Below are 14,838 nucleotides of genomic sequence, written 5' to 3' on the forward strand. Positions count from 1 at the left end.
TTTTATCATTTTATCACTATTTTTTATTATTAAATTTGTATTCAAGTGTAGTATGAAATTTCAGTTTTAATTTTATTTTTTTCATATGTAATTTTATAGCTTATTATTATTTTCATAGTTAATTATAACAAGTTCTTGACCTCAATAAAAGAGAAGAGAGTTCTAATAGGAGTAAAAATAAAAAATAAAAAACAGCAATAAAATATACATTGACACACATTTTATATTTATTTTTTATTTTCACCTACCATATCATACACAATAATAGTGATGAGGTTATGTAAAATCAACCTTCAATATTGGAAAGTATTTGTTATCATCGTTATTTTAATATTCATTCTCTTTTGTAAAAAAAATTATCTTTTGAGTTATTTATCAAAATGCTATAATTTTAAAATAAGTACTTTTATAACTAAAAATCCAAACATAAAATAACTTATTTATAAGCTGCTATTAATAAAAGTCCTTATGTTTTAAGCTCATTTTCCAAAAAAACTTATTTAAGTTATTTACCTAAACTGGGCCTTAATAGTAACTAAAGTGTATCTTTTCATAGTAAGTATTTTAATGAAAATTGTATGATTGTCATGATGTGAAGATATTTTATTTTAATTATTGGATAAAAATATAGTGTTTGATTTTTATATGTTATAAAAATGTTATTTTTTTTAAAATATAGCTAAATAAATAAATTATTTTTTAAATAAAAATTATCATAAAAAGATATTTTTGATATTTTTATTAGAATAATAAAAAATATAGAATACCAATATATTATCTGTTAACTTATTACCAATAATAATTAATTATTATATTTTAAATACATGTATAAAGAGACACATTCAGAAAATATATTTATAAAGACACTTTCATTAGATACAGCCATAAAAAAGATATTTTTATTAGATACATCCACAAAGACACTTTTATTAAACACAATTATAAATAAAAATTGACAGAATTTAACAGAAATACTATTAGTAATATAATCAAATTGTAGAATAATTGCCTTTTTTCATATATCAGAAATTAAATTAGTATAATAAGAATTTTATAGACTAAAACAGTATACATCACCTTTTTAATGTTTATAGTACCTAAATCAAATTGGAATTTTTTTTTATTTTTTGGTATTGACCCAAATTAGGTAATTTTTTAACAGAAACATAACAAGTCCTTCTGTTGAGCCCAAAGTATTAAACAAATATTATATGTGGGTCTACTAAATCAAGTAAGTGGGACTATGGTTTCATAATTTTGGGTCAATAAAAAATTAGGCCTCACTTAGCTATATACCTCTCCTTTTGTTTAGCCAAAAACTTGTATCACTTTTTTAACATCCCTAGGCTTCAGCCCAACTTAGCCCAAAATCATTTTTGTTCCAATAGAAAAAAAAATATAAGAAAAATAATGGAGTTACATTTTGATTTGTAATTTATAAATACTAAGTGCACATGAAAAATTAGTCATCAAACTCAAATATTATATATTTGTATATAAATACATATATAATTTAATTTATTTTTATTATATATTTTGTATTTTAATAAATACTTTACATTAGTAATTAATTTTACTATTTGATTATAATATACACTAAGCATAATTGTGTGTAATTTTATTAGGATCCCGCTTATTAGTGAGAATAAACATTTTCTTGAAAAATTAAACTAATTTTGGGATTCACCAAGGATCGAACTCTTGACCTTTCGAATTTAGTGTTCTAATATTATATCATGATACCACTCATCCCAAAAATCTCAGTTGATGGAAAAATGTAACAATAATGATTATATCTCTAATATTTTATAAACCTCCATTATACACATTGTATAAATATTCTATTGCCTCCTCATACTTTCTCATTTTATTATCTACTTTTTTCATAAATATTAAATTCCAAAATTGTGGTTTGGAAAAGACATTGTTTTTTTTTGGTGACTTGGAAAAGACATTGTTTAACTGTTCAAAACTAATTCTAAATTACATAATTATTTCAACTATTAATGTTAAACAAAAGCTGAAAATTGCTCAAGTTTGCGACAACTATATCATGGAAATGTGCACATTTTCTTCAAATATATAGAGAAATAATAATAATAATAATGTACTAGCTAGTAATTTGCATACTGTATAGAACTTTGTCAGTTAAATTTCGTTGTCATTTTTGTCATCATCACGTACAAATGGGACCTATATACAGACTCCTGCAAATTCATGAAATCCACATGCCAATTTAACTTTGATGCTGGTTATATTGTCGGCAATATCCAAACTATAATATCAAAAATCTTTTTTATTCGATCGATTTCAGAAATTTTTTTTCTCCAGTGGTATATTTTATTTTTAAAATTTGAATTTAAATTTAAAGCGGGTTGTCACGGTAAATCTGAATATATTACATTTACTAATGTTTGTATAGTATCTTAGAATATTTAATTAAGAATGCTCTAAAATATTATAAATTTTAGAAAAGTGTGGATATATGTAAAAATATAAAAAAGTAATATAAAATAATTTTAAAATATTAAAAAAATATTATAAATTAGATATTTATAATAAAAATTTTGAATATTCGATTTAGATGTCAGAATATATAAAATATAAATAAAAAATATATACAACAATACATATAAAGTAAATACACAAATATATAAAAATTAATTTAATAACTAATTTTGTATGTGTGTATATATTATCTCATTTATATTTAGTAATTAAATAGAGATGGCAAGAATTATGTTTGCAAGACCAAAGTTTTTCCAAGTATCCATCTCTAATTCTCTATCATATTTAATTCTACCAACTCTAAACAGTTTTCTTTGTTTCAGTTTTTCCCAAATGACTTGACCCAACTTAAAATCATTAAATTGAACTAAATTTTTTTTTATTTTTCACCTGCTAGGCTGCTACTATCTTCTTGAATTAGTCAAAACTAACGTGATAATCCACGTAATGCACGAGCTTTATGTAATTTAAAGTCTTTAAAAAAATACTAAAAATATAATTAAAATATATTCTATAAAGATAGATATGTTGTATTAAATTTAGATAACAACAAAATTATTACTACATTAAAATAAAACAATAGAATACAATAATTATTCAATATGTCAATGAACAGTATAATATATTTTGTAAGATAATAAAATATAATAAAAATTATTAGACACTAAAAAACAGAAAAAAAAGTCTAATAAAGATGTAGTTTTCTATTTTGCATAATCTTAAAAATATAGATTGTCAAGATACCTATTGATAGCAAAACAAAATATTTACAGCATATATAAATTTGTTCATTAATCAAAAAATAAAATATGTCCAAAATAACTTAACATATAGTTCAAAATATCTATTAAACAGAGTTATACATAGGAGGCCTAACATCGCTGAATCGACAACTCTATCTGGCGGTTAGGTATCGAGTCGAGTTTCAAGGTAATGATGTTCCCCTCCTTTAAATTGTATACTCTACAACATTCATTCCACCCGACCCCAAACTTCCATACTCCACCTCTTCCTACACTTTTCAGTAAGTGAAAAAAGAACACATTCTTCTCTACATTTGAGCATGGACCAGTGATCATCCAAATCGAACCATCTCCAGATAGTATAAGATACGCAACAAATTTAGAACCCAAATACTGCAATGAATAATTCATAGTTAAGATAAACATAATATTTTCATACACGAGGAATAATAGATTTAGGAAGAATATTTAATAAACTTGCAAGAAAAAAAAACATAAAAGAAATCACTCTTTTGAGATCAACTTACCAATCTAGATTGACCCAAATCCAAAGTCTTGATGGTCTTTTCATAATAAACCTCTGGAGTATATCTAGTTCAGGATAATTTAAACATGTTAGTTACCATATTAAAAAATATCGATCTATACCATGAAATTAAAATCCAAAATACAAGAAAAAAAGTTACATTTAGTAGTACCTATGATCAGACAATTCATTTGTCTCGTTATTTTGTTCGTTGCGCTCCATTGATAAACTGCTTCCACCAGACAAATCTATCGGATTATGCGGATTATCCACTACCATCCCATCTTGATCATTGTTTTCATCACCGTCTGATGAAAACTCCTTATCAGATGGTTCAGACCCAGATAGAACCATCACATCAGGTGATGAGTCCTCATCAATTCTGGTATACTTTATGTGGAACACTCTTGATACATTATCAAGTGTCTCTAAATCCATTAACTCAGGCACATATGAGTGAGGATCAAGGTGAACTTGAATGAGTTGGTTGTCATGATTCCACGATGAAATAAAAAAAATTCTAAAACTGACATACCTAAATTAAACAGATGCCCCTCTATTGATTAAATAGAAAGTTCTAATATGTTCAAATGAGTAGTCAGTTATGAGCAACTGATGATTGTTTTTTCTTAGCTCCAACACTAAACAATTATCTAGCTCGTCAATAACATAGAACATTGTCCCTAATTCTTCACCATGAGTCTCAACAAAAGTTGGGGGAAGAGCTCTTTCACCCTATATTCAAATTTCTTCCTAAAGTTAATTCATGTCTAACAAAATATGGTAAAAATGCATCACATAATATTACGTAATTATTTAGCAAAGAGAGATATATATACATTTAAATCTACCATTATTACCAACTGAGCAACACAAGAGAACAATAATCACGTAAATGAACTCTACTTATAATGAGCATGACAAAAATAGGTAACTAAGTAAAAAATACATATCAGGTCTTTTTGAATGTCCAGAAAAAAATACTGAAATTTTGAAAGAAAAAATAAAAAAGAAATTGTTGTTATCTTGGTGGATTCTGAAACCAAATCATGTACATAAACATCGAATCATCTTTTCACATATTAATAAATGCTGAATTTTTAAAGTTACTATCATTATATATATGATTAGTAAACATTATATTATTTATTTTGAATGGACATTGATAATTTATCAAAACTATTCTTTTTAGAGTTGTTGTACTCTACACCAATTTCAGATTAGAAAGATCAGGAACTCATAGTTAGGTAATTAAACTTATTTAACATGCATGATATAATATTCTATAATATATTTGGTTACCTGGTTACTAAAAAGGCGAAATCTAAAAATCTGTTCTTTTTCGTTGGGCCAATAATGCTGGGTTGCTAAAAACCTCATATTAGCACATAATGGTATGATTAGAATCTAAGACTAAGACTTTTAACCAAGAAACCAACTAACTAAGTATACCAAAAAAGATAATAAATTAAAAGCATATTTATGAAAAATACCCAAGAAACCACTTTGAAAAACTACTATACAACATATTTTACAGATTACCACAACTTATGAAATCTGGCCTACATATAAATGAAAAGTCAATAAAATTAAATTACAATATGAAAAATATATGAGAAAGAATTAAAAAAAACTATAGACGGTATAACATTGATATTTAATTGACATTAAAATTTTCACAAGTTAATCTGAAATATATTGAATGGAAAAGTAGATGAGACTTCAATGGAATTGAAAATGCAGCAAAAAAAAACATCTTTTCTAATGCTCAGCAACATACTTGTTTGGATCTTCTCTATCGGCATCCATCGCCATTCAGCCTTATCAGATACAGAGACTTCGTATAAAGATTTAAGAACTGATTCGTCCGAACACTGGGAGGCCGAGCTTAAGCACTTCCAAGCAAGTCGTCAGCCGAGAGGAAGAGCTTTACGTCGGCCAAGACCAAACACCGCGGCGGGAATACCTGCAAAAGATACTCCGACGCTCAAGTCAGTGACAGTCTCAGGAAAGAGAGAGAGAGAGAATAATTAAGTGAGAGGGAGATAGGTGAACTTAGAGTAAAAAGTAAGAGACTGAGAGTGGTTAAGTGAGTGTGAAAACTGGTAGTTTAACTTGATCTCAGCTGAGACTATTAGTCCGGATTTATAGAGATTGTTTTACCATTTCCATATGGATAAGTCCTAATTTATAGGTTGGTTAAGATATTCGGTTTTGGTGCTATAAGCCAGTTGGGCACGTTTCTTATTTTCCGTTGGGTGATGCTGCTTCGGTCCTGATCGTGTGCCGGGATTTTCGGACGGCTGATATGGGACCGAGCTTCATAATGCACGTGTCTTTTTATTCGATTAGGTGAAGCCGAGCTTATCTGCTTTTGTTCCGAGTTTGTTTAATGTGACGTTAGCCTCAGGTATTCGTATGCCGAGCATGCCGGGCGACCGAGGATACAGGTAACGTATCATAGCCCCCAAGCTAGCCTTGGTGTGGACAGGACTAAGGCGAGCTTTCGGATCAAGAGTATTGGATCCTCGGTTGCCGATTTTGTCGCGCATGGTCTTCGTAGCCCCCAAGGTCGGCTTGGTTCTGTCTGGGAAAACAGAGCGTTGCGAGTGACTTCGTTCTTCGCGCCAGTGACATGATTTATGTGAAAACCGCTCCGCTTCTCTAGGCACCCCTGTCCGTTGGATTCTGTAGTGGTTTAATGCTTCTCTTTTTTGCTGTTCTGAAGTAAATGCATAGGGTTTATTAACCGTTTCTTTTGTGGGATTGTATGTTACTTTGTGTTTTCTTTTTATTTCCAACTGCTGTATTCTGGGATAGAGATTTTGTCTTCTCTTTGTCTGAGAAATGAGCAAGCAAGGTCAGTGCTAATCTTTCTCTTGTCCTCATCTACTTGCCTTTTTCTTTTCTTGCCTTCTATGGAGAACTGTAATGTGAGTGGTTTATATGACTGGGTTGACGTTAAGGTGAGGGAACGCAAGTCCCAATTTGATGATGAAGAGTCTGTGAAGCTCTTAGGATCGGGTGTTTGGGTTAGGCCTGGTAGTAATATTAGGATTGAGTTGCTGCCTTGTGGGGAGGAGGACCGTGTGTGCGACCGGTTAAATGATTGGTCCTATTTTTACATGTACAGTTGTCTTTTCACAGAATTGGGGGTGAGGCTTCCTTTTACCGATTTTGAGTGTGGTGTTCTGTACTGGTTGAACTGCGCCCCGACCCAATTGCACCCCAACTCATGGGGCTTCGTTCGAGCTTTTGAGGTGTTGATGGAACTTTTAGAGTGTCCTCCGTCTCTTAGGTTGTTTTTCTCTCTATTCCAGGCGAAGGGGGTAAACAGGGGTTTGTGGGTAAATCTCAGTAGCTATCCTCGTAGGGCAGTGTTTGGTTTGTATAAGTCTTCGTTTAAGGATTTCAAGTCAATGTTCGTTAAGGTTAGGAGCGTCCCGGAGGACTTTCCCTTCTATTTGAACGAGCATCTGGTTGAAAGGTTTCCTTTGTTTTGGTGTGCTAAGCCCTACCAAGCCCTGGATGTAGATGATAGGTTACTTGATGATGATATTGTCATGGATTTCCTGTTTAAGTCTTTGGGTCCGAAGGGTTTGTTGTCAGTTGCCGAGATGTTGAAATGGGATTCCGATAGGCAAGCAGTTTATAAGCATATAGGTAATTGTGTTTTGTTATGTTTGTTTTGTATTCTTGCTTATTTTGCTGTGTCTTAGCTTGGTTGTTTTTCATCTGTAGCCGAGAAGGCCCCTGCCATTACCACTGCCGGGTTGAAGTCCTTTTTCAGTCAGCGTAAAAAGAGTGAGAAAGAGGTTTCCTCTAATGTGGGAAGAGGTGTTGCTGCTGTGGTAACCCAGTACGGTCCTGGGCCGAGGTCGAAGCGAAAGAGGGGTCAAGGCAAAGGTGGCCTTGCTGAAGTGCTGGATGGTAAGGGTGAGTCGTCGCTAATACTACAAATGGTGGAGTCTGCTTACGAATCGCAGAAGAAGCTTCATGGGTATGATAAGGACGATCATGGCAGATCTTTGTGGGCGAAGCTGTATCCTTTTGGTGTCATGGCTGACGAGCTCTGCTGTTTTCCCGACGATATGAAGAGGATTGATGATGTTGGTCGAGCAGGTGTCAGTCGGTTTCTGCAGGTATGGGTTACTTTGTTGTTCTTTTTGAATTCTAGCTGGTGTTTACTTATTTATTTTCTTATTTTGTAGGTGATTGGCGCTCGCATTGTCGCTATTGGTCGTTCTCAGGAACTTGCTTTAGAGCGAGAGGAAAAAGAGGCTACTCGTGTTGAAGAGTTATCTGGAATTATCCAGAAAATGGATGAGAAAATTGTTGAGCTGTCTTCCTCCATTGAGAAGAGAGAGCTTGAATTTACTGAGGAGCGGAAACTGCACGAGGCTTCTTTGCAGAACATGAAGTCTGAGGTTGATCAGTTGTCTGCTCGGATCAAATAGTTAGAAGGCGGGGTTTATGAGGCCTTTGCCCAGGGTTTCGATCGCGCTGTTTCTCAAGTCAAGGTGTTGTATCCCGAGGCTGACCCTTCAAAGCTCGATGTTATGAAGGTTGTTGTTGATGGTGAACTTGTGGAAGATGATGGTGTTGCTGGAAGTGAGAGTGAGGGATCCAGCATAGGCGATAAGATAGAGTAGTTTCTTAGTATTTGTTAATGCTTGTTGTATCTTTGGAACTTGTTACTATTTTGTCTTTGAACTTCTTCCTGAATGTTTAACAGTGATGTTTTGTGTTCCGAGTATATAGCTCGGTTTGGAACAAATAGCTTTGATTAATGCGATATATATTTTGGTTAGACCATATTGGTGTGCCGTTATGAGAAAAATGACTGCTTTGTGTTTACTGACGGTGGTTGAAACCATTCTTTGTTTGGTTGATCTGTTGATTAGGATGTTTTGATTATCCCTTAGGCTTCGCTCGGAATAATTTGTCTGTTGTATTTTGCATGTGCTTCTCCGAGTATTATTATCGGAATGCGCGCATTGTTCTCCGACTATTAAGCTCGGATTAATTTTAAATGCTCATTTGTTAGAAGCCCGGGAAATGTCAGTATGTACTTGTCCGAGTATTATGCTCGGCATGCGCATGTTGAATTCCGAGTATGAAGCTCGGATTAGTATGTTAGGAAAATTTTGACTTGTTTTTGTGGTGGAGGTTTTCCGAGAAATAAGCTCAGATTGTGATGTTAGGTTTTTGACTTGTTTAACTGTCAAAATGTGAATCGTTTTGATTGCTCAATAGGTTGTGTGAGTACAATGATTTGTTGCGTCCGGCCTCGTTAAAACCCTCTCCGAGTAAAACCCATGTATTTTGGGAGAAAACCTTCGGAGGGGAAATAGAGTACCATCATTCGCAAATTACAGATTACATCATGACTGATATTTCCTTAAGGAGGAGATGTTCCATGTTCCTGGAAGTTGGTCTCCTTGAAGGGTTTCGAGCTTGTAAGCCCCCTTTCCGAGACTTTGGAGAACTCGGAAAGGCCCTTCCCAGTTCGCCGCCAATTTGCCATGTGCCGGAGGTTTTCGGGCTTCTTCTGTGCGTCTGAGTACGAGGTCTCCATTGTTGAAAGACCTGTGAACTACTTTTCTGTTGTGTCGTTGCTCTAGGTATTGTTTCCTGGCTCGTTGCTTTATGGCGGAAATATCTCTTTCTTCTTCTACAAGGTCCAACTCGGCTGTCCGAGCTTGTAGGTTACTTGTTTCATCGTAGAGCTCGGTCCTTAATGTTGGGACGCTGACCTCTACTGGGATAAGTGCTTCTGCGCCATATACCAGTTTGAAAGGAGTCTCTCCTGTGGCAGATTGAATGGTGGTATTGTAACTCCATAGAATTTCTGGAATGAGGTCGGCCCATTCTCCCTTAGCGTCGCCGAGCTTTTTCTTTAACCCCTGCAAGATAATTCTGTTAGCCGATTCAACTTGTCCGTTAGTTTGCGGGTGCTCTACCGAGCTGAAATGGTGTTTGATGTTAAAGTTTGTTAGAAAGGTGGCGAGCTTATGATCTGTAAATTGTCTCCCGTTATCCGAGATTATCTCTCTTGGGATACCGTATCTGCATATGATATTTTTCCATAGAAAAGATCGTACTTTTTCTGCCGTTATGTGTGCTAGTGGTTGTGCCTCTATCCACTTAGAAAAATAATCTATTGAAACCAAAAGGAACTTTACCTGGCCTGGCGCTTTCGGGAAAGGTCCGAGGATATCTAATCCCCACCTATCGAAAGGCCAGCTTACCTCTGTGGTATGGAGTTCTTCGGCTGGGGTCTCCGAGAGGGTGGCATGCTTTTGACAATTATCACATGCCTTGACTTTGGAGATGCAGTCCCGTTTTATCGTCGGCCAATAATATCCTGTTCGCAGGATCTTTGCTGCTAATGCTCGGCCACCGATATGGTTGCCGCAGACTCCTTCATGTGTTTCGGCCATAACCTCCTCGGCTTCCTCCTTGCTGATGCACTTGAGCAATGATTGTGAATGTCCTCGTCTGTATAGGGTGTTTCCGAGCACTGTATAGAAACTTGCTCTTCTTCGGAAGAGCAACAAGTTTGGCTCATCATTTGGAATGGTGCCTGTATTGATGTAATCGAAAAAAGATGCTCGCCAATCTGGGACCTGTGTAATACTCAGAATTGTATCCTGCTCAAAACTTGGTTTATCAAGTGTTAGCTGGGATAGTGCCGATGTGTTTTCGGCTTGCCGAGTTGTGGCTAACTTAGATAACACATCGGCCCTGGTGTTTTGTTCTCGGTTTACATGAATAATATCAAATTCTTTAAATTTTGAAATCAGATCCTTTGTTATGAGCCAATATTTCTCTAACAAAGGATCTTTTACCTGGAATTCGCCCTTTATTTGATGTACCACTAACGAAGAGTCGCAGTAGGCTGTTATTCGAGGTATTTGCAGTTGTAGGGCGAGCTTTAATCCAGCGAGTAGGGCCTCATATTCTGCCTGATTGTTGCTAGCGTTGAAACGGAACTGTAGTGACTGCTCGGCCACCACTTTGTCTCCTTCCTTTAGTAGAATTCCTGCTCCACTGCCTTCTTTATTTGAGGCTCCATCCACATGCATGCTCCAACTGACCTCTGTATTATGTGTGTCATTGGTCATTTCTGATATAAAGTCGGCTAGCACCTGTGACTTCAGTGTTTTCCTTGATTCATACTGAATGTCGAACTCGGAGAGCTCGACCGACCATTTTATTAATCTGCCGGCGAGCTCGGGTCTGGTTAGTATCTGCCTTAGTGGTTGGTTCGTTCGTACTATGATTGTGTGGCTCTGGAAATAGTGCCGCAGTCTTCTTGCTGTTGGTTGTAGCACCCTACTGATGAAGTATACTGGGCTTTGGTTTCTTCCTGTTTCTGTTATTAAAACCGAGCTTACAGCATGATTAGATACTGATAGGTATAAATATAGCGGCTTACCTGTCTCTGGTCTTTGGAGGATTGGTGGTGATGTGAGGTGTTGTTTAAGTTCGGTAAAAGCGTTCTCACATTCGTCTGTCCAGTTGAACTTCTTGCCTTTAGAGAATGTCTGAAAAAAGTGATAAGATCGGTTTGCCACTGCAGGCAGGAACCGTGACAGGGCAGCTATTCGTCCTGCAAGTTGCTGGACTTCTTTCACCGTTTTTGGGCTTGTCATGTTCAGTACGGCCTTGCATTTTTATGGGTTGGCCTCGATGCCTCGAGATGTTAACATGAATCCAAGGAACTTCCCTCCTTGTACTCCGAACGCACATTTGTCTGGGTTAAGTCTATTGTTATATGCTCGGAGTTGCCTGAAGATCTCTACTAAGTCGTCACAATGCGACCCTTGCAAGGGTGTTTTTGCTACCATGTCATCTACATAGACCTCCATATTGCGGCCTATCTGTTTTTGGAATACCTTGTCCATTAGTCTTTGATACGTCGCACCTGCATTCTTTAGGCCAAAGGGCATTACCTTGTAACAAAAATTTCCATGTTCTGTTATAAAAGCCGTTTTGCTTTGGTCTTCTGGGTGCATCAGGATCTGGTTGTAGCCAGAGTATGCATCCATAAAACTCAAAGCCTTGAAACCAGAGGCGTTATCAACTAATTTATCAATGCAAGGCAATGGATATGCATCTTTAGGACAGGCTTTATTTAAATTTGTAAAGTCGACGCACATGCGCCATTTACCTGAACTCTTTCTTACCATTACCACGTTGGACAGCCATGTGGTGAAGCGAATCTCTCTTATAAAACCTGCATTGAGGAGCTTTTGGGTCTCTTCAAGTGCTGCTTGTTTTTTCTCCTCTCCGAGGTTCCTTTTCTTCTGTGCGACTGGTCGGATTGTTTTGTCGATTGCTAGCTTGTGGCAGATGACTTCGGGGTTTATCCCGGGAATGTCATCTGGTGTCCATGCGAAAAGGTCGGCGTTCTTACGCAGTATTTGAATGAGTCTTGCTCGTTCTGCCCCTTCTAACGCTTCTCCAACATATGTGCATTGCTCTTCGTCTGCTGTTAGTGTTACTTGTTGAAGGTTGTCCATTGGCCGAGGTCTTTCGCCGAGGTCTTCCCTAGGGTCTAGGTCGGCAAGTGTCGCCGAGCTGGCGGACGTGTGAATTGCTTGGACTTGGGGCCGAGCTTCCTGCTTTGTTTGGACTAGTTTTAAACCAGCGTTGTAGCATTGCCGAGCTTCTCGATGATCGGCGTGTACTGTAGCGATCTTGTTTTCCTGCACTGGGAACTTGACACACAAGTGTAATGTGGACACCACTGCCCTGAATATATTCAAGGCAGGTCTCCCGAGTATAATATTGTAAGGGCTGTAACAGTTTACTATTAAGTATTGAATATCCATTGACTTTGACATAGGGATTTCTCCCATTGTGGTCTTTAGCCATATGTGTCCCATGATAGGGACTCTCTCTCCGGAGAACCCAATTAGCTCTCCAGAAGAAGGTTGTATTAATTTTTTAGATAATTTCATTTTCATGAAGGTAGAGTAAAATAAAACATTAGCACTACTACCTGGATCTAATAGTGTCTTTCTTACCAACAATTCTCCGACTTGGATTGAAATCACCACAGGGTCGTCGAGGTTAGGGCTTGCCGATTTGAAATCTGCTTGGGTGAAGGATATTGTCGCATCTGGTTCTTTGTCCATCCTTGGTTGTATGGTTCCTTCGATTGCCAACATTGCTCTGTAGCTCCTTTTCCTGGCCGAACTTGTTTTTCCTCCGCCTGCGAATCCTCCTGATATATGGTTGATGACTCCTCTTGGCGGATCAGGCGTCGACTTCTTTTCTTTGTCGTCGGCCCTTGCTTGCTTATGCTCTATTCTGTCCGAATTTCCTCCTCTGCCCTTTCGGGTCTCGATATATTTGTCCAAGAGTCCTTGGCGTGCTAGCCTTTCCAGGAGGTCCTTCGCGACGATGCAGTCATCCGTAGTGTGGCCGAATTTTCGGTGGAAAGCGCAATGCTTCGTCTTATCTACGAACCTTTGGTCCTGGTAGTTTCCTGCTCGGGCTGGTGGTTTTATGATTTTGGCGTTGAGGATTTCTCTGATAATGTTTTCTCTTCTGGTATTAAATCTGGTGTATGTGTTGTACTTTGAGGCAGGCTTGGAGGGTTTCTTACTGTCCCTGTTGACTGGCGATCTGAAAGTTCTTTCTTCGTCTCTTCGATTTGGTTGTTTGTCAGATTTTTGGGCTTCTCGAAGTTCTTCGATTTCCATTTGACCTGCCGCCCTTTCTCGGAACTCCTCTAGGGTCCTCGGCTTTGTTACGGCGATGGTCTCCCGGAATTTACCAGGTCTGAGTCCGGCTTTGAGGGCGTGCAGGTGAACAGCTGGGTCCAAGTCTTGGATCTCCATGGTGGCGTCAGCGAACCTGGTCAGGTAGTCTTTCAGGCTCTCATGCTGGCCTTGCTTGATGGTGCCGAGATAGTCCGATCTGTGCACGTAGATTCTCGACGCGGCAAAGTAATCGATGAATGATCTGGCAAGATCTTCAAAAGAGGAAATTGATCCCTCAGGGAGTTTGGAGAACCAGAGCAATGCAGCGCCGTCGAGGTAGGTCGGGAATGCTCGGCAAAGGACGGGCTCGTTCTTAGGGCCGTTGAAAAACATCATTGACTGGAACTTTTTTATGTGGGCTCGGGGGTCGCCGAACCCTTTGTACGGTTCCAGTGCGGTCGGGAGAGTAAAGTTTTTCGGCATCTGATAATTTGTGATCTCCTCGGAGAAGGGGTTGTCGAGGGTGAGCTTCTCCTTTGGCGGGGCGATGTTCAAGGGATCTGTAGCACCTTGAGCCGAGTTTTTGGAGCTTTCTCCATTGTTCTACGTAGACAACTCGGCTATTCTTCGTACTTCCGCCTGCAGCTCGGCGATTCGAGCTAAGAGGTCATCCTGTGAGAGTTGTGGGCTTTCCTTGTCAGCCATGTTCGAGGATCGGGAATCCTGCAAAATAGGGTAGAAGACTAAACAAAGAAAAAAGTGGGGTTAGATGTACTCCGGGCCCCACGGTGGGCGCCAAGTGATTCGTCCGAACACTGGGAGGCCGAGCTTAAGCACTTCCAAGCAAGTCGTCAGCCGAGAGGAAGAGCTTTACGTCGGCCAAGACCAAACACCGCGGCGGGAATACCTGCAAAAGATATTCCGACGCTCAAGTCAGTGACAGTCTCAGGAAAGAGAGAGAGAGAATAATTAAGTGAGAGGGAGATAGGTGAACTTAGAGTAAAAAGTAAGAGACTGAGAGTGGTTAAGTGAGTGTGAAAACTGGTAGTTTAACTTGATCTCAGCTGAGACTATTAGTCCGGATTTATAGAGATTGTTTTACCATTTCCATATGGATAAGTCCTAGTTTATAGGTTGGTTAAGATATTCGGTTTTGGTGCTATAAGCCAGTTGGGCACGTTTCTTATTTTCCGTTGGGTGATGCTGTTTCGGTTCTGATCGTGTGCCGGAATTTTCGGACGGCTGATATGGGACCGAGCTTCATAATGCACGTGTCTTTTTATTCGATTAGGTGAAGCCGAGCTTATCTGCTTTTGTTCCGAGTTTGTTTAATGTGACGTTAGCC

This window comes from Arachis stenosperma, chromosome 7 (genome assembly GCF_014773155.1).
Source record: "Arachis stenosperma cultivar V10309 chromosome 7, arast.V10309.gnm1.PFL2, whole genome shotgun sequence".
NCBI classification, from domain to species: domain Eukaryota; kingdom Viridiplantae; phylum Streptophyta; class Magnoliopsida; order Fabales; family Fabaceae; genus Arachis; species Arachis stenosperma.